Source organism: Alosa sapidissima, chromosome 3, assembly GCF_018492685.1.
Source record: "Alosa sapidissima isolate fAloSap1 chromosome 3, fAloSap1.pri, whole genome shotgun sequence".
Taxonomy (NCBI): Eukaryota; Metazoa; Chordata; class Actinopteri; order Clupeiformes; family Clupeidae; genus Alosa; species Alosa sapidissima.
The window spans coordinates 28,608,047-28,621,622 of record NC_055959.1 but is presented as its reverse complement, the minus strand read 5'-3'; the positions used below and the strand labels follow the sequence as shown (position 1 = coordinate 28,621,622).

At 41.1% G+C, this 13,576-nt stretch overlaps 1 protein-coding gene across 2 annotated transcripts in view; it reads right to left on the bottom strand.

Moving 5' to 3' along the window:
- stat5a (signal transducer and activator of transcription 5a) overlaps positions 1-13,576 on the bottom strand; it is a 114,787-nt gene that overhangs the window by 26,611 nt on the left and 74,600 nt on the right. For both annotated transcript variants that reach the window (XM_042086388.1, XM_042086387.1), the window contains exon 2: positions 2,131-2,195. The gene's annotated coding sequence lies outside the window, so the exon portion shown is untranslated. The remainder of the gene's footprint in view (positions 1-2,130; positions 2,196-13,576) is intronic.

Genomic DNA, 13,576 nt, shown 5'->3' with positions numbered 1-13,576 from the left:
TCCTGCAGGGTTCTAAATTAAAAATTTTAATTACCAGCCAATGTGTGGCTGGTAACTTTCTAAAGTTACCAGCCAATCAGAATTTCCACTAGCCAAATTTGTTTTTGCCTTCATGATTTCATTTTATAAGTTTCTTATATTAAAAAGGAGATATCAATTATCATCAACAATGACAAGCCAGCTGGAACCCGCAAATAGTTTTCTCTCCCTCTCGTGCGCAATGTATCATCTTTATGTAACATGCTGTTGGTTCATGTTGACATTGTAAACTTTCTCTAACAAGAGTTAAAAACAGTTTGCAGTAAAGCTACTATTTATTGGCTAAATGTTGGTCCCTCCTCTGTCTCTTGGTGCCCTACGCACAGTGCGTGATGCGTGTGGTAGTAGTGCCAGCACTGATCACTGATCAGGCAGTTTTTTTCAACTGAACCTTTTCGCCTACAATTTCCTCACGTTCCTCTCCATCTTCAGTTAACTCCATAGACAATAAAATAAACAATCTTGCGGCTTCAGTTACATGACATCAGCCCCCCACAAAGGAAATAGGTAGGCTAAACACAATGCGTCAATTGCGTTAATATTTTGTAACGCGCTATGTATTTCAAAATTAATCACTGCGATTAATGCGTTAATTTTGACAGCCCTACTTTTTATTTTACTTTACTAGCTAACTCCCTGCTATTTGTCTATGCTCCCTCCTCTTTGTCTATGCTCCCTCCGCTTTGTCTATGCTCCCTCCGCTTTGTCTATGCTCCTCCTCTTTGTCTATGCTCCCTCCTCTTTGTCTATGCTCCCTCCTCTTTGTCTATGCTCCTTCCTCTTTGTCTATGCTCCCTCCTCTTTGTCTATGCTCCTCCTCTTTGTCTATGCTCCTCCTCTTTGTCTATGCTCCTCCTCTTTGTCTATGCTCCTCCTCTTTGTCTATGCTCCTCCTCTTTGTCTATGCTCCTCCTCTTTGTCTATGCTCCCTCCTCTTCCTCTTTGCTCCCTCCTCTAGCTCTGTTCATTCTTCTTCTTCCTTGTGTTTTCTAGCAGACGCTCATTTCCATGGTCTCTCGCGCTGGTTTCACTGCAAACTGAAACGTCAGCACACAGCATTACGGCACAGTGTTCATGGGAAATGTAGGAAGTACTGCCAGGGGGATAAATAACCGAGAACAGAGCCTTATGTATCATGCATGTAATGCCTCACCGGCCAAACTGGCTAGTAAGTTTTTATTATATACTGTAACACCCGACAAAATGAATTTTAACCTGCATTTGGCGGGTATTAATTTAGAACCCTGATTTCATTAATTAAAAAGAACTACAATAAACTCTAACAACAACATTATCATAATTGTAATTATTAGCCTATTTAGAATTTATATGCATTCATTTTTGTTTGTTCTTTTATAATGTATGCATGCATACTTGGCTGAAGTGGAAATGTTTAAAAATAGCTGCAAAATGACTGACAATATTGTGTACATGCAGGACCAACAGGCAGCTGGTTGACATCTCTATGGCAACGTTGAGCCTGTGACATCTCAGAATGTTATGCTGAGTTTGCACTGGGGCCAAACCAGACAGCCAAACAGAGCGACAGGAAGTCTGGACCCTTGATATTTTCCCCTTTCTGTATGAAGGCTCAGTGACTGTAAGATACAGGCCTCTTTTCCCGCTACTGTACCATAAAAACCACACACACACACTCACAGACACACACACACACACACACACAAACACACACACACACACACACACACACACACACACACACACACACACACACACACACACACACACACGTAAGTCATTTCTAGTCAGGGCTGTGGTATTTCTCTTTGGGAGCAGCATGCATCTCGGAGCGGATGTTTAATCAGCAAGGTTAATACGCTTACCACTGTGGAGCTAAAAGCAGGTTAGACTCTCTGACTCTTCACACTGTTTCGCTCAGCACTGTGAGTGCTGTTGTAAACCATTAGCACATCTTTACACACACCTCCCAATGCATTCTGGAACACCTTGTCCCTGTGGGAGTGGAATGGTGAGGAACTGAGAAATCACTCCCTCTCTAAACTCTAGTTGCAGTAGTCTATTCCGACACATACACACACACACACACACACACACACACAACAAACTTACCTCTTTTCTTCAGCTCTTTGTTACCATGTAAGAGCAAGAAATTCGGGAGAGGAGCACCTCAAAATCTATAACAAAAGAGAAAGAGAAAAGTACAGAGAAAGAGAGAGAGAGAGAGAGAGAGAGAGAGAGTTGAGAAAGGAGAAGGGAGAAAAACAGAAGAGGAAGTGAGTAAAACCAAGCAGAGGAAGTTCTCTTGTCTTTTCTCTCAATGGGATCTTCAAGAGAAATCGCACACACAGCACAACAACAGCACGCAGCCCGACTGTTGAGGTGGAAGCGGTGATGTGCAGTCCCACTGGGCTGTGCCAACCCATACTGAGACACCCGCACAGCGGCCGGAACAACCCTTGTGCCACCCATGTGAGTTGAGGCCTTTTTATGAGGGCATGGCCTCCACCTCCACCTTCATCTCTGCTTGCAAGTTTGTGCCATCCATGCCATGTCAGCAAGTTTGTGTCACCCATGCCGATAACTGAGCTTTGCTACATTTACACTAAAGTACCACACATTATTAAACCTTCCCTGAGTCCAATGGTACCAGGCATTTGATGTAACTCCTTGTAGTTTCTGAGATATAATCATTTATTTTACCATACTATTTTTAGTTGTTAGTCACATAGGGTTACTCATTTTTTCACTATTCCTAAAAACACAAGTGGAAATGTAAGTTCCTACGATCACATGGTCAAAAAACTTAATGTATCAAGTGATTAAAAATATATATTCTCCTACATGGTTTTGGGGAGATTTGATGAGGATTGAGTTTCAACACATTTGTATTTTCTATTTTTGGGGTTTTCTTCATAGTTCAACATTTTTGAAACTTTGTATCATCCTCCCTTTCACACACAAACATGCAAAAACGTTAGAGTCAGATTTGTTGAAATTGAGTCACATGTAAGCTACCTTTTGTACAGGTTTCATGATATAATGCAATATAATGTGAATTCAATGGTGGTTATTAGTGTGTCAGTGTGTTTACGTGTGTGTGAGCTTGTGTGGGTGAGTGTGTGTTGTGTCGGTGTATATTTGTGTGTGTGTGTGGGGGGGGTCTGTCTGAATAAGAGATGGGGTCAGAGATGTACAGATTTGGTGTAAATGTGAGATTTGAAACAGAATTTTGATTTTGCTGTAAAACCCCATAGGAATACATATAACATGGATCTACACAGAATAGCACTTTATTATATTTCAAAATGGCTTTTCTGGATATTTCTGTATTTGTACGTATGTGTGGTAGAAATGTTGGATTATTAACAACATTTTATGCAATAGAAGTGATTACTAATAAGTTTATATATATTAAAAGTGAATATTAATCTACATTTATAACATAAAGGTGATTACATTTTCATATATTATGTGTATGCTTTTCTTTTCTGTACATTCAATTCTATGCATCAACTTTGCTTTGTCATTTGCTCTCTCCACGTCATGACTTTCTAATAAAGGTCATGTGACCCATTTTGTCACGAGTTAGGGGTATTCTGCCTGAGGCAGTAATATTAGGAATATCCCGACAGAGAGCATACTAGGACAAGAAATAGGGCTGGGCGATATAAAAGATATATCGATATATTTTAAAAGGCGATATAGAATTAGATCATATTGCATGTATCGATATAGTTCAAATTTGCGCCGTGATCCTTGCTTCACGCAAGCCGCTGACTGGAGCTCTCTGCACTGCTGTGAAACTGCACATTATTTTTCTCATATAAATATATTTATTTCAGAAAAAGATTGGCCTATTTCATTTTATAGGCTTTTTTAAATGTGCACCTTATGGAGCTTTGATTTAAAAAAAGGCACTCCAGTTTTATGTTTACATTTTATTGTTTTTGAGTAGTGAGTTTTCAATAAAACTACTCATATTTGACTGAACATTTTATTTTACAGCTCTAACTTTGCGGAAAAAATATCGGGATATATATTGTATATCGATATTCAACATAAATATATCAGGATATTACTTTTGGTCCATATCGCCCAGCCCTAACAAGAAATGCTGAATGATGTATATGTATTGTACAGACCAACTGTATTATCTTACTTGAAGTAGCCACATGACTTGGCGTGATGATCACATGCTATGTCCAAGAAGTATCCATGCATTGCTGTATTTCTGCATGTATGAGGAGTTTTTGGAAAACACCATTGTATGTTCAAGTAAGAAGGACTCATGTGATTTGTATTACTATGTTGTAACTAACATGTATAAGATAGGGCCTTGCCCTACAGAACTTTGGGTTTGTTACTGGAACATGGTGTTGCTGGTAACTTGCCCCCGGTATCGTGAATAAACCTGCAGTGTTTTCTCACACCTGAGTGTGCCTGGAGATTTTTGACATGTGTATGTCAAAGGGAAGATGAAACAAAGTATCAGAGATATTGAGTTTGGGTGAAAAATAAAGACTTCAAACAAATGTATTATTCTTATTGAAAATCCCATAGCAAAATCCCATTAATAACGTAGCTCTAAATTTTACACAATAGCAATACTAGACAAGAAGTAAGTAAGTAAGTAAGTAAGGAAGTAAGGAAGTAAGTAAGTCATTATAATTTGTATAGCACATTACATTCCAAAGTGCTTCACAGTTAAAAGGACAGGGTTTAAAAGATGATTCAAGCACCAACTACAGCTGACTAGCCTAGAAATCTAGACGCACCCTAGCGGCGGCAAATTAATTTGCTCAGCCTGTACGTCTAGTATCAAACCATAGGGATTTCTATTGGCTGACGCCGTGGACCTCATCCAATCACAGCGCTCTATTTTGTTAGAGAGTCTTAAGGCGGGCTTAACAGGATAACGACAGTCCTGCGACGGTGACCAACAAGGAAGGTGGCTATGGCGAACGAAGAGCGGTTGTTTGAATCGGCGTTGGCGTCAACTTTGGAGAAGTTGGACTTGTGCTTTTCTTTGAAAGTTGAGCAACACAATGCACTTAAGTCATTCCTTTCGAAGAAGGATGTATTTGCCGTTTTGCCGACCGGATACGGATATGGTCGTAGCGCTGGCCTATTGCATGCCTAGGCAGTTTGAAAGACAATTCTCTGCCCCCCCCTTGGGCCAGACTATACATTTCAATGATATAGGATGGCCCGCCAGGCTAACAGCTGACACCTCCAGACACACACCAACACAAAAGAGACAGACATATAAACATACAGACAAAACACAAGTGGCCTCAAATCCAGTAGTTACGGCTCAGTGGTTGTTAAAAGCAAGTCTGAAAAGATGGGTTTTTAGTAGAGATTTAAAACAGTCACAGATGATGCTGATTTCCTGAGGTCCTGTGGTAAGCTGTTCCAGAGGTGCGGTGTATGGATACTGAAAGCACGGTCAGCTCTCTGTGTGCGGGAAGGGAGCATGTGTCCAGGCGTGCGTGGGATGCCGATCTTAGTGGTCGTGATGGAGTGTAAAAGTTCAGCATGTTTGTTACATAGCCTGGAGCCTGCCCATTTAATGATTTAAAAACAGTCAATGCCACTTTATACTGGATTCTATATTTAACACGAAGCCAGTGCAAGGTCGCCAGTCCTGGAGTGTGATGTGATTGTTTCCTTGTCTGGGTAAGCAGTATAGCGGCTGCATTTTGTACTAACTGTAAGAGATTATTCATTAATTCCAGTATAAAGGGCATTGCAATAGTTCAGTCTGGAAGTAATAAAAAAAAAGTGTTGGGAGGGGAATTTTAAACTTCCACTATGGGCATTAATGGGATAAGCATGTGGGAGCAGACCCAGCCAACACTTTGTAAGCAAGTATTAGTGACTTGGAGTTAATCCGGGTGGCCAGGGGAGCTCAATGAACAGTGAGGTAGCATGTGCCCTTTTTGACTGATTAGCCGGCTTCAGACCGTCGAGCCAAAGCGAGCTAGCTGGCTAATTGCTTTCACACCTTCAGGTGCTAACTGGTGCCACTAGGGGGCTATATTGGTGCTATGGCCCCTGATTTCTGGCCCACCCTAAACGTTGGGCCACTTGGTGCTAGAGCTGGGCTAGGGGTGGTGTCAAGGTGAAGGCGGAGTCAACCCGTTGTTGTGTGTGAAGTCGAGAAACATGATTGAATGGAATGGCTATGAAAGCACAGCAGTATTTGCTAGTACACCGAGTTTAGAGATAGCGGTTACGTCCGTATTAAAGATGTTAGCCTGTCAGTAGGCTAACTCTGTCCAGAGGTCGCCAAGTAACACAGTTGGCTAAAATTAAAAGTGAACTTATGAGTTAATTAACATAGAGAAGCATCCCACTAAAAAGTACTCCTGTCAGTGTGTTGTATGCTATCGATAGTGTGGAATAGCCTAGGCTACTTAAATAAATATCGTAAAAGCTCCAATTTCAGTTTCAGCCCCTTTCATTCAGAAAGTCTAAAATAAAGATGTTTTTTAATACTTATAAATAACATTTGAAAAAATGAACCTTACATTTTCCAGTAGCCATAGATGTGTATATTTGAACAAAGTCTGGTTTGGTTCTTAGCAGGAGCATCTACTGCCTTCAAAATCCTATTTTCTTTACTGTGCACTCAGAGTTTGGTGCTGGGCTGGTGGGTGGCCACTCACGCGGCACATCTTCGTGAAATCAAAATTCCACCGGAGCTCCAAGCGGATTTGTAACGTTACACACAGCCTTACAACACTGTTTACAGCTCTTTGATTCACGGTAAAATGTAATTTATGGTACATAGCTCATTTAGATACACGTATGTTGTGTGTGCTCGCGTTTCTTTAGGAATCCGCCGTCTTGGTGGCTATTAAGTGGCATACACGTAAAAGGACAGAAATAGGTGACTGACTCCGATAGCATACAGGGGTGCGTTTCCCAAAACCATAGTTGCTAACCAGTTAGCAACTTAGTTGGTTGGCAATGGGAAATTGCATTGCAACCAACAAAGTTGCTAACTAAGTTCCCAGTTAGCCAGTTAGCAACTATGGTTTTCGGGATACGCAACTTTCTGCTTATCCTGTTTGAAAATGGGTGGTATTGGTGACGTTTTCACAAGCGAGGGCGTGTCGAGGTGTAATGCGGAGAGGCTAATGGCCTGACAGTCTGAACACAAACATGTCAGGTTCATGAGGCCTGGGCTACTATCACCAGATGGCCCCTCAAATTACCCTAGCCTGGCCTGGCTTGACGGTCTGAAGCCGGCTATTGAAAACCAGACGTGTGCCACATTCTGGGCCACGTTCAAGTTCCAGACACCAGCAAGGTAAGAGCGAGACTGTTGTTCTGTTCAGCTCTCTGTAAGCATCCTCTATGCCAGTACATATTCATGGAAGGTTGGGCCTATTGATGGACACCCCCCCTCCTCTCCAGGGACACTTACAACTTCAACTGTTTCCACGTGCACGTGTATCAACTGTTCCCACGTGCACGTGTATCTTCCTTGTGAGACCTTCCTGTCTCCACATGCTCATCATTGTAAAGAATAAACCTTGTTTCCTGATTGAACGCTGTTGGTCAACTGCAGCTGCATTTATCTGTGGTGTTAGAAAATTACCCAGACACACCTTCACACATATCACACACACACACACACACACACACACACACACACACACGCACACGCACAAGCACACACACAGACACACACACACACACACACACACACCTCACACCCAGAAGTGGCACAGCAGCTCAGGATTAGCATGCTGGATTTACCAACGCCACTGTGTGTGCACATGTGCCTATCTGTGTGCACACCTGTGTCTGTGTGGATGTGTGTGTGTGTGTGTGTGTGTGTGGATATGTGTGTGTGTGTGTGTGTGGATATGTGTGTGTGTGTGTGTGTGTGTGTGTGTGTGCGTGCATGAGTGCATGTGAAGGTGCATTGGTTTGTTTGGAGATTCAGGTTTTTTGCTATAAGGCAGGGATTCCCAAACTGTGTACCACCGCGAGCTTCCACTAGTGGGTACGTGAGATGAAAAGGGCAATGTGGGAAAGGTGTTTAAATCTTAAGCCTAGTTTCTCTTTGTTCTTTGTGTTTCATAATGTTTTTCTCCATACTGTTTTTTTAGTGTGAGAGCTCACCAGTTGCACATTTTGATTTTGTTATTTGTTATCATGTAGCTAATTAAACATGACGCCTGGAATGCGTCAATAGAATGTGCTAAGTTTTTATGTGTCAGATGGTGGGGGTACGTAGTTTGGGAACCGCTGCTATAAGGTAGCCTGGGTTTTCCCATGCTGCTTTACGCGCGTGATTTTATTCACGCTGCTAGGCAGCCTGGATTCCATGGACTTCGTTTTCACCTCAACGAAGAAACCAATCACAGAATGGAGGGTGGACAGCAAGACGATGACGACACACCGAAGCGGATATGAGCTACGTACAGACGCATTTGATAGACATTCGTAGCGCCCAATAAACGGCTCTGGGCATTCGTAAACCACGTTTCAAATACGAGAAAATGTACATGTAGTTCCCAGACCCCATCTCAATGAGATGAGGTTTGGCGTTAGCCAGGCAAGCTATAAGGCAAGAGTCCTTGTGGATCCTCTTAAATAGAACTAGGTATGGACTGAAAAAAAAAATCGCTGGATTTACTTGATTTTATCATATACATCGGTTGCACATGAATGAAATGTCTAGGTTTACAAAACTGATTCATGCTTTGATAACCCAATTTGATCATGTAATTTTAATGAAATTGATTAAGTTAAGTTTATATGAAGGGCAGCCGTGGCCTACTGGTTAGCGCTTCGGACTTGTAACCGGAGGGTTGCTGAAGTGCCCTTGAGCAAAGCACCTAACCCCTCACTGCTCCCCGAGCGCCGCTGTTGTTGCAAGCAGCTCACTGCGCCGGGATTAGTGTGTGCTTCACCTCACTGTGTGTTCACTGTGTACTGAGTGTGTTTCACTAATTCATGGATTGGGATAAATGCAGAGACCAAATTTCCCTCACAGGATCAAAAGAGTATATACTTATATACTAACACATTCATAGTGGGAACAAAGCATGGTTCATCTCAAAACTAGGGCTGTCAATCGATTAAAAGAAATAATCTAATTAATTACATACTCTGTGATTAATTAATCTAAATTAATCACATATATATTTTTTGCTGTGAAAGTATTTTAAATGTTTAAATTCAAATAAATCATTGAATAATCAGCATTAGTGACATTAAAGTTCAAAAACTCTTTTATTATTATTTTAATAATGGCCATAATAATCCATGATATGACCTAATATGCTGAGGAAATAAATTCAAAAGTGCTTCATAAATTAACACTTCCCTCAATGTCAACACTATTTCTTTGCATTGATGTGCGACTTTAGAGTTGATGAACTCCGGTGATATGCAAATTCCTTGCTGCAGACATTGCAGAGGACTTTATTTTAATCAACACTTTATTTTTATCAACACCATCAAGCCGTTGTTTAAAAGTAAATGTTCCAATCAATGATCTAGTCAGCACATTTTCTTCTCTCTCCTTCATTTTACATGGTTACTGACTACAACGGCTCAGAGTCAAAGGTCATATGGAATCGATTAATCTGCGTTATTTTTTTGAATCAGTTATTTTTTCTCAAATTAATTAATCGAAATGAATCAGTTATTTTGACAGCCCTACTCAAAACATAACATAAGATAAAACTCGGCTCCAAATTCTACTGGTCTCTAAGCATAGCCCTCTTTAACACTGTTGCATGAATATCTCAGTGTTCTTGCAAAGGCTCATGGGAACGTAATGAAATGGTGACACCAAGGCATCTCATGTGTTAATTTGCCTTACTGGCTCAGTACTTAGGTGCTTCACATTGATCTGACATGATACTGTTGGTTGAATTCATTGCTGTGGCAAAATATGTCAGTGCAACGTAATAACATTGTGTTTTAAAGAAAAACACGAGTTTGTTTAATTTAATGTTTTGTTATTTAGTAAATGTGACAAACCCTCTTTTCCTAAGAGTACAGGGGTGGGCAAACTTTTTGGCTCAAGGGCCACATTGGGTTTTGAAAATTGGCCGGCGGGCCGCACAACAACCAACAACAGCTGGAACCTGCCGCTCTCTCTCCCTCTCGTGAGCGCAGATGCGTTCCCAATTAAATGGATCGCATAACGTTCACGTTAGATCTGCTGTAAAGGAGATAACTACGAGTAGGCCCATCATCTCTATTTCACATGACATTGACATTGACATTGTAAACATTCTCTAAGGAGAGTGAAAAACAGTTTGCAGTAAAGCTAACCAACGATTACTCAATCGGAATGACTATTTGAACACAATAAGGATGTATTCATTCAGAACTAGACTGTTTCATTTAATGGTAATGTAATATGGTTTGATCAATTGGACAGCCCTAACTTTTCATTTTTTACAATGAATAGGTACACACTGATGTTTTTATGTTTAAGGCTGCGTCAACAAACAAACAAACAATTCGTTTAAAAAAAAAACACACAACAAGGCAAAACTAAGCCTGTTGTGGATAACATATTATAAGCTCACACACACCTACAACAACCCTCCTCCCCACACACACACAGAGAAAGAGAGGGAAAGTGAGAGAAAGAGAGGGAGAGAGCGCTGACACCGCTGAAGTGCTCGGCTGCATGTTTATCCCGTGGCCAGCAATGGCCCCCCATTTGTTACGGCATCGGCTCATCCTCAAAGGACAGCACGAAACAGACAAGCCAGTCTTGTGACTTCAATTCATCAGAGGAAAATAAGTTGGACTTAAGATTAATGTCATTGAAAAGGGCAAGTGAGTGAGTGTGTGTGTGTGTGAGTGCACGCACTCACGTGCGTGTGGATGTCTATGTGTGAATGTGGATGTGAGTACACATAAAATTAGCAAGCCATAACATCAAGTTGCTTAAAGAGGTTCTTTGTGTGTGCCCTTGTGTATCTTCAACAATTACTAAATCAACAGTCAGTCCTTTGTTTATCGACCAATGAAATAATCTCTATTAGACTTCAGCCATATTATGTGTGATGCCAAACACACACACACACACAAACAGACGCACACAAACACACACACACACACAAACACACACATACACACACACACACACACACACACAAACACACAGATGGTGCCCCTTATGTGACTGTAATGGTGTCCCTGATATGGCTCTCATGCCCAGTAGCCTGTGGCCCCAGGTCCAGGTCAGACCTGGTCTCAGTTGGCTTTAGTGCTGCCTGCTAGGGTTCACAGGAGAAAGATAAGCCCTGGTGAAACTGAGCAAACCCATTCAGCGGTAAGTTGCTTTGGCTAAGCACACACACACACACACAGACACACACACACACACACACACACACACACACACACACACACACACACACACACACACAAACAAACAAACAACCTTTCAGTCATATTTGCGTCTAAGCCAAATTCTCCCTGAATGAACTCTGAGAGAGTAGATTCTCCCTGAATGAACTCTGAGAGAGCAGGGCCTCTCTAGGCCAGTTCTAAGCAGGCATTCCACTAATGGGGTGCCCAGATTCTTCATGGACATTCCTGCATCATCAGCTGCTCTCCTCTCCCTCTCCCTGAGCTACAGGACTTAACTCACCCAGCCCCCTCCCAGCATGCACTGCGGCTGCCCACATCTCCAGTCCAATCGATGGGGCTGTTGTGATGGGCAGTGGGGTGGGGTGGATAGAGAGGGAAATCAGGTCTCTGAGTCTTGCTCTATGCGCCACCCTGTGATTGGGTGGAGGAGAATGCGGGCAAGTTCATGACCAATCAGAAGGACGGTATGGACACAGAGGAGGGGTGGAGGACTGGACAATTATGTTATGTAACATGTACACATCCAAATACACACATATTCAACTACACACACACACACACACACACACACACACACACACACACACACACACACACACACACATAAACAAAACACATACATGACTTATGCAAAGTTTTTCAATGTTGAAATGCAATACAAAAATGTGAGATTTTTCCACACTGTAAAATGCATAAAAATGATAATCGTGTCTATCCAGCAAGCATGGATTTACATAAAGGCTGCTTTACTGTAGAATCATATAGAAATAATGTGATCTAATGCAGTGACGCAATCATGGCATTTATTAATGATGATATACAGGCAGTTGATCATTATCACAAGATGTGTCCTGGCATGGTGATCAGGTTCTGTAAGCTACTGCCCTGGAGGATTTTAATCATCTAACTCAAGTGAATTGTCCAGAAAAAGCTAAATGTGGCAGAATATGTGTCATTAGCAGTTAGAAGAGGGCATGGGCCAAGTGAATAATTGTAAACACTGCTGTCAGTCAATGAAATCAGTTTGTCAGAGGTGTGTAATAAGCCCAGGGATGTTGTGGGTTACAGTGATTTTATAATAGCTGTTGGACTTTAAAAGCAAAGCAACGTGAAGCAAAGTCCCTAAAATCTCACTTTAGTTGTTGTGGATCATTTGTGGCCTATGTCCTTGCTGGGCCTTTGACTTTTTGAAAGCCTATATAGGCCTATATGTCATTAAGTTCAAACTTGTACCTTCATGTTTTACGCTACCCTTACCTTACCTTTTTGACTTTCACATTCAGTTAATGCTCACAGATGAGCATATTTGTTAGCCAAATTGTCATGAATGTGCATAACTGTATAGAATTAAATTAAGTTTAGATCCAATTTACCCAGAATGCATTGTACTGTATATCTATGACCTTTACAAGCCAACCAAGATTGATAATCTATCTTAAATGAATACATGATTTCTACTGCAGTATTGATAATCTATCTTAAATGAATACATGATTTCTACTGCAGTATTGTGACATACAAAAGTCGTGAGTAAGAGCAAAACACCTTGAGCAAGATATTTTTCTTGTTGAGCTATATTGTAACTGATACAACAACTCTTAACAGTGATACAGCTTGATGTGTGGAGCTTCTACCACATTAGTAATGATGGCTGGCTGCAAAGTGTCCTGCTAATAACATTGCTTTCGAGTCACTTTGTAAATGGTGGATTATTATCATGATAAGTTTGGCTATCTTTGGCTATCTCTTAACCTATTAGCTCACCACATCAGGCAATGGAGCAAACTCTAGCTACCTGTAGCACGTTCTACTGCTTAGCAGATATACAAAATGACCCAATTGAATCAATGGGAAGGTCCTCAGAGATCAAATCAATTTCCCTTTTTTCTCACAGTTCACTTAAGCTACAGCTACAAATTGATTCTCAAGTTCAGAACCAGACATATTGTGAGTGTGATCTCTTGGATAGGCTTGTTTTTTCACTTTAGCACAATGTAATACACATTCTAATCTTTCACATAAAATGTACACTCTTATTTTCAAAGATAGTGCTCTAAATCTTGTCTAATTGTATCTTTCCTAAATGTGTGTCTTTAACATCCTTGTTCTTTCACATAAACCCTAATCAGGAAATTACTTTCACTAATGAAGTTATTATTGGAAAGAGGAGGAAAAAATGTGTCCCTTAAAT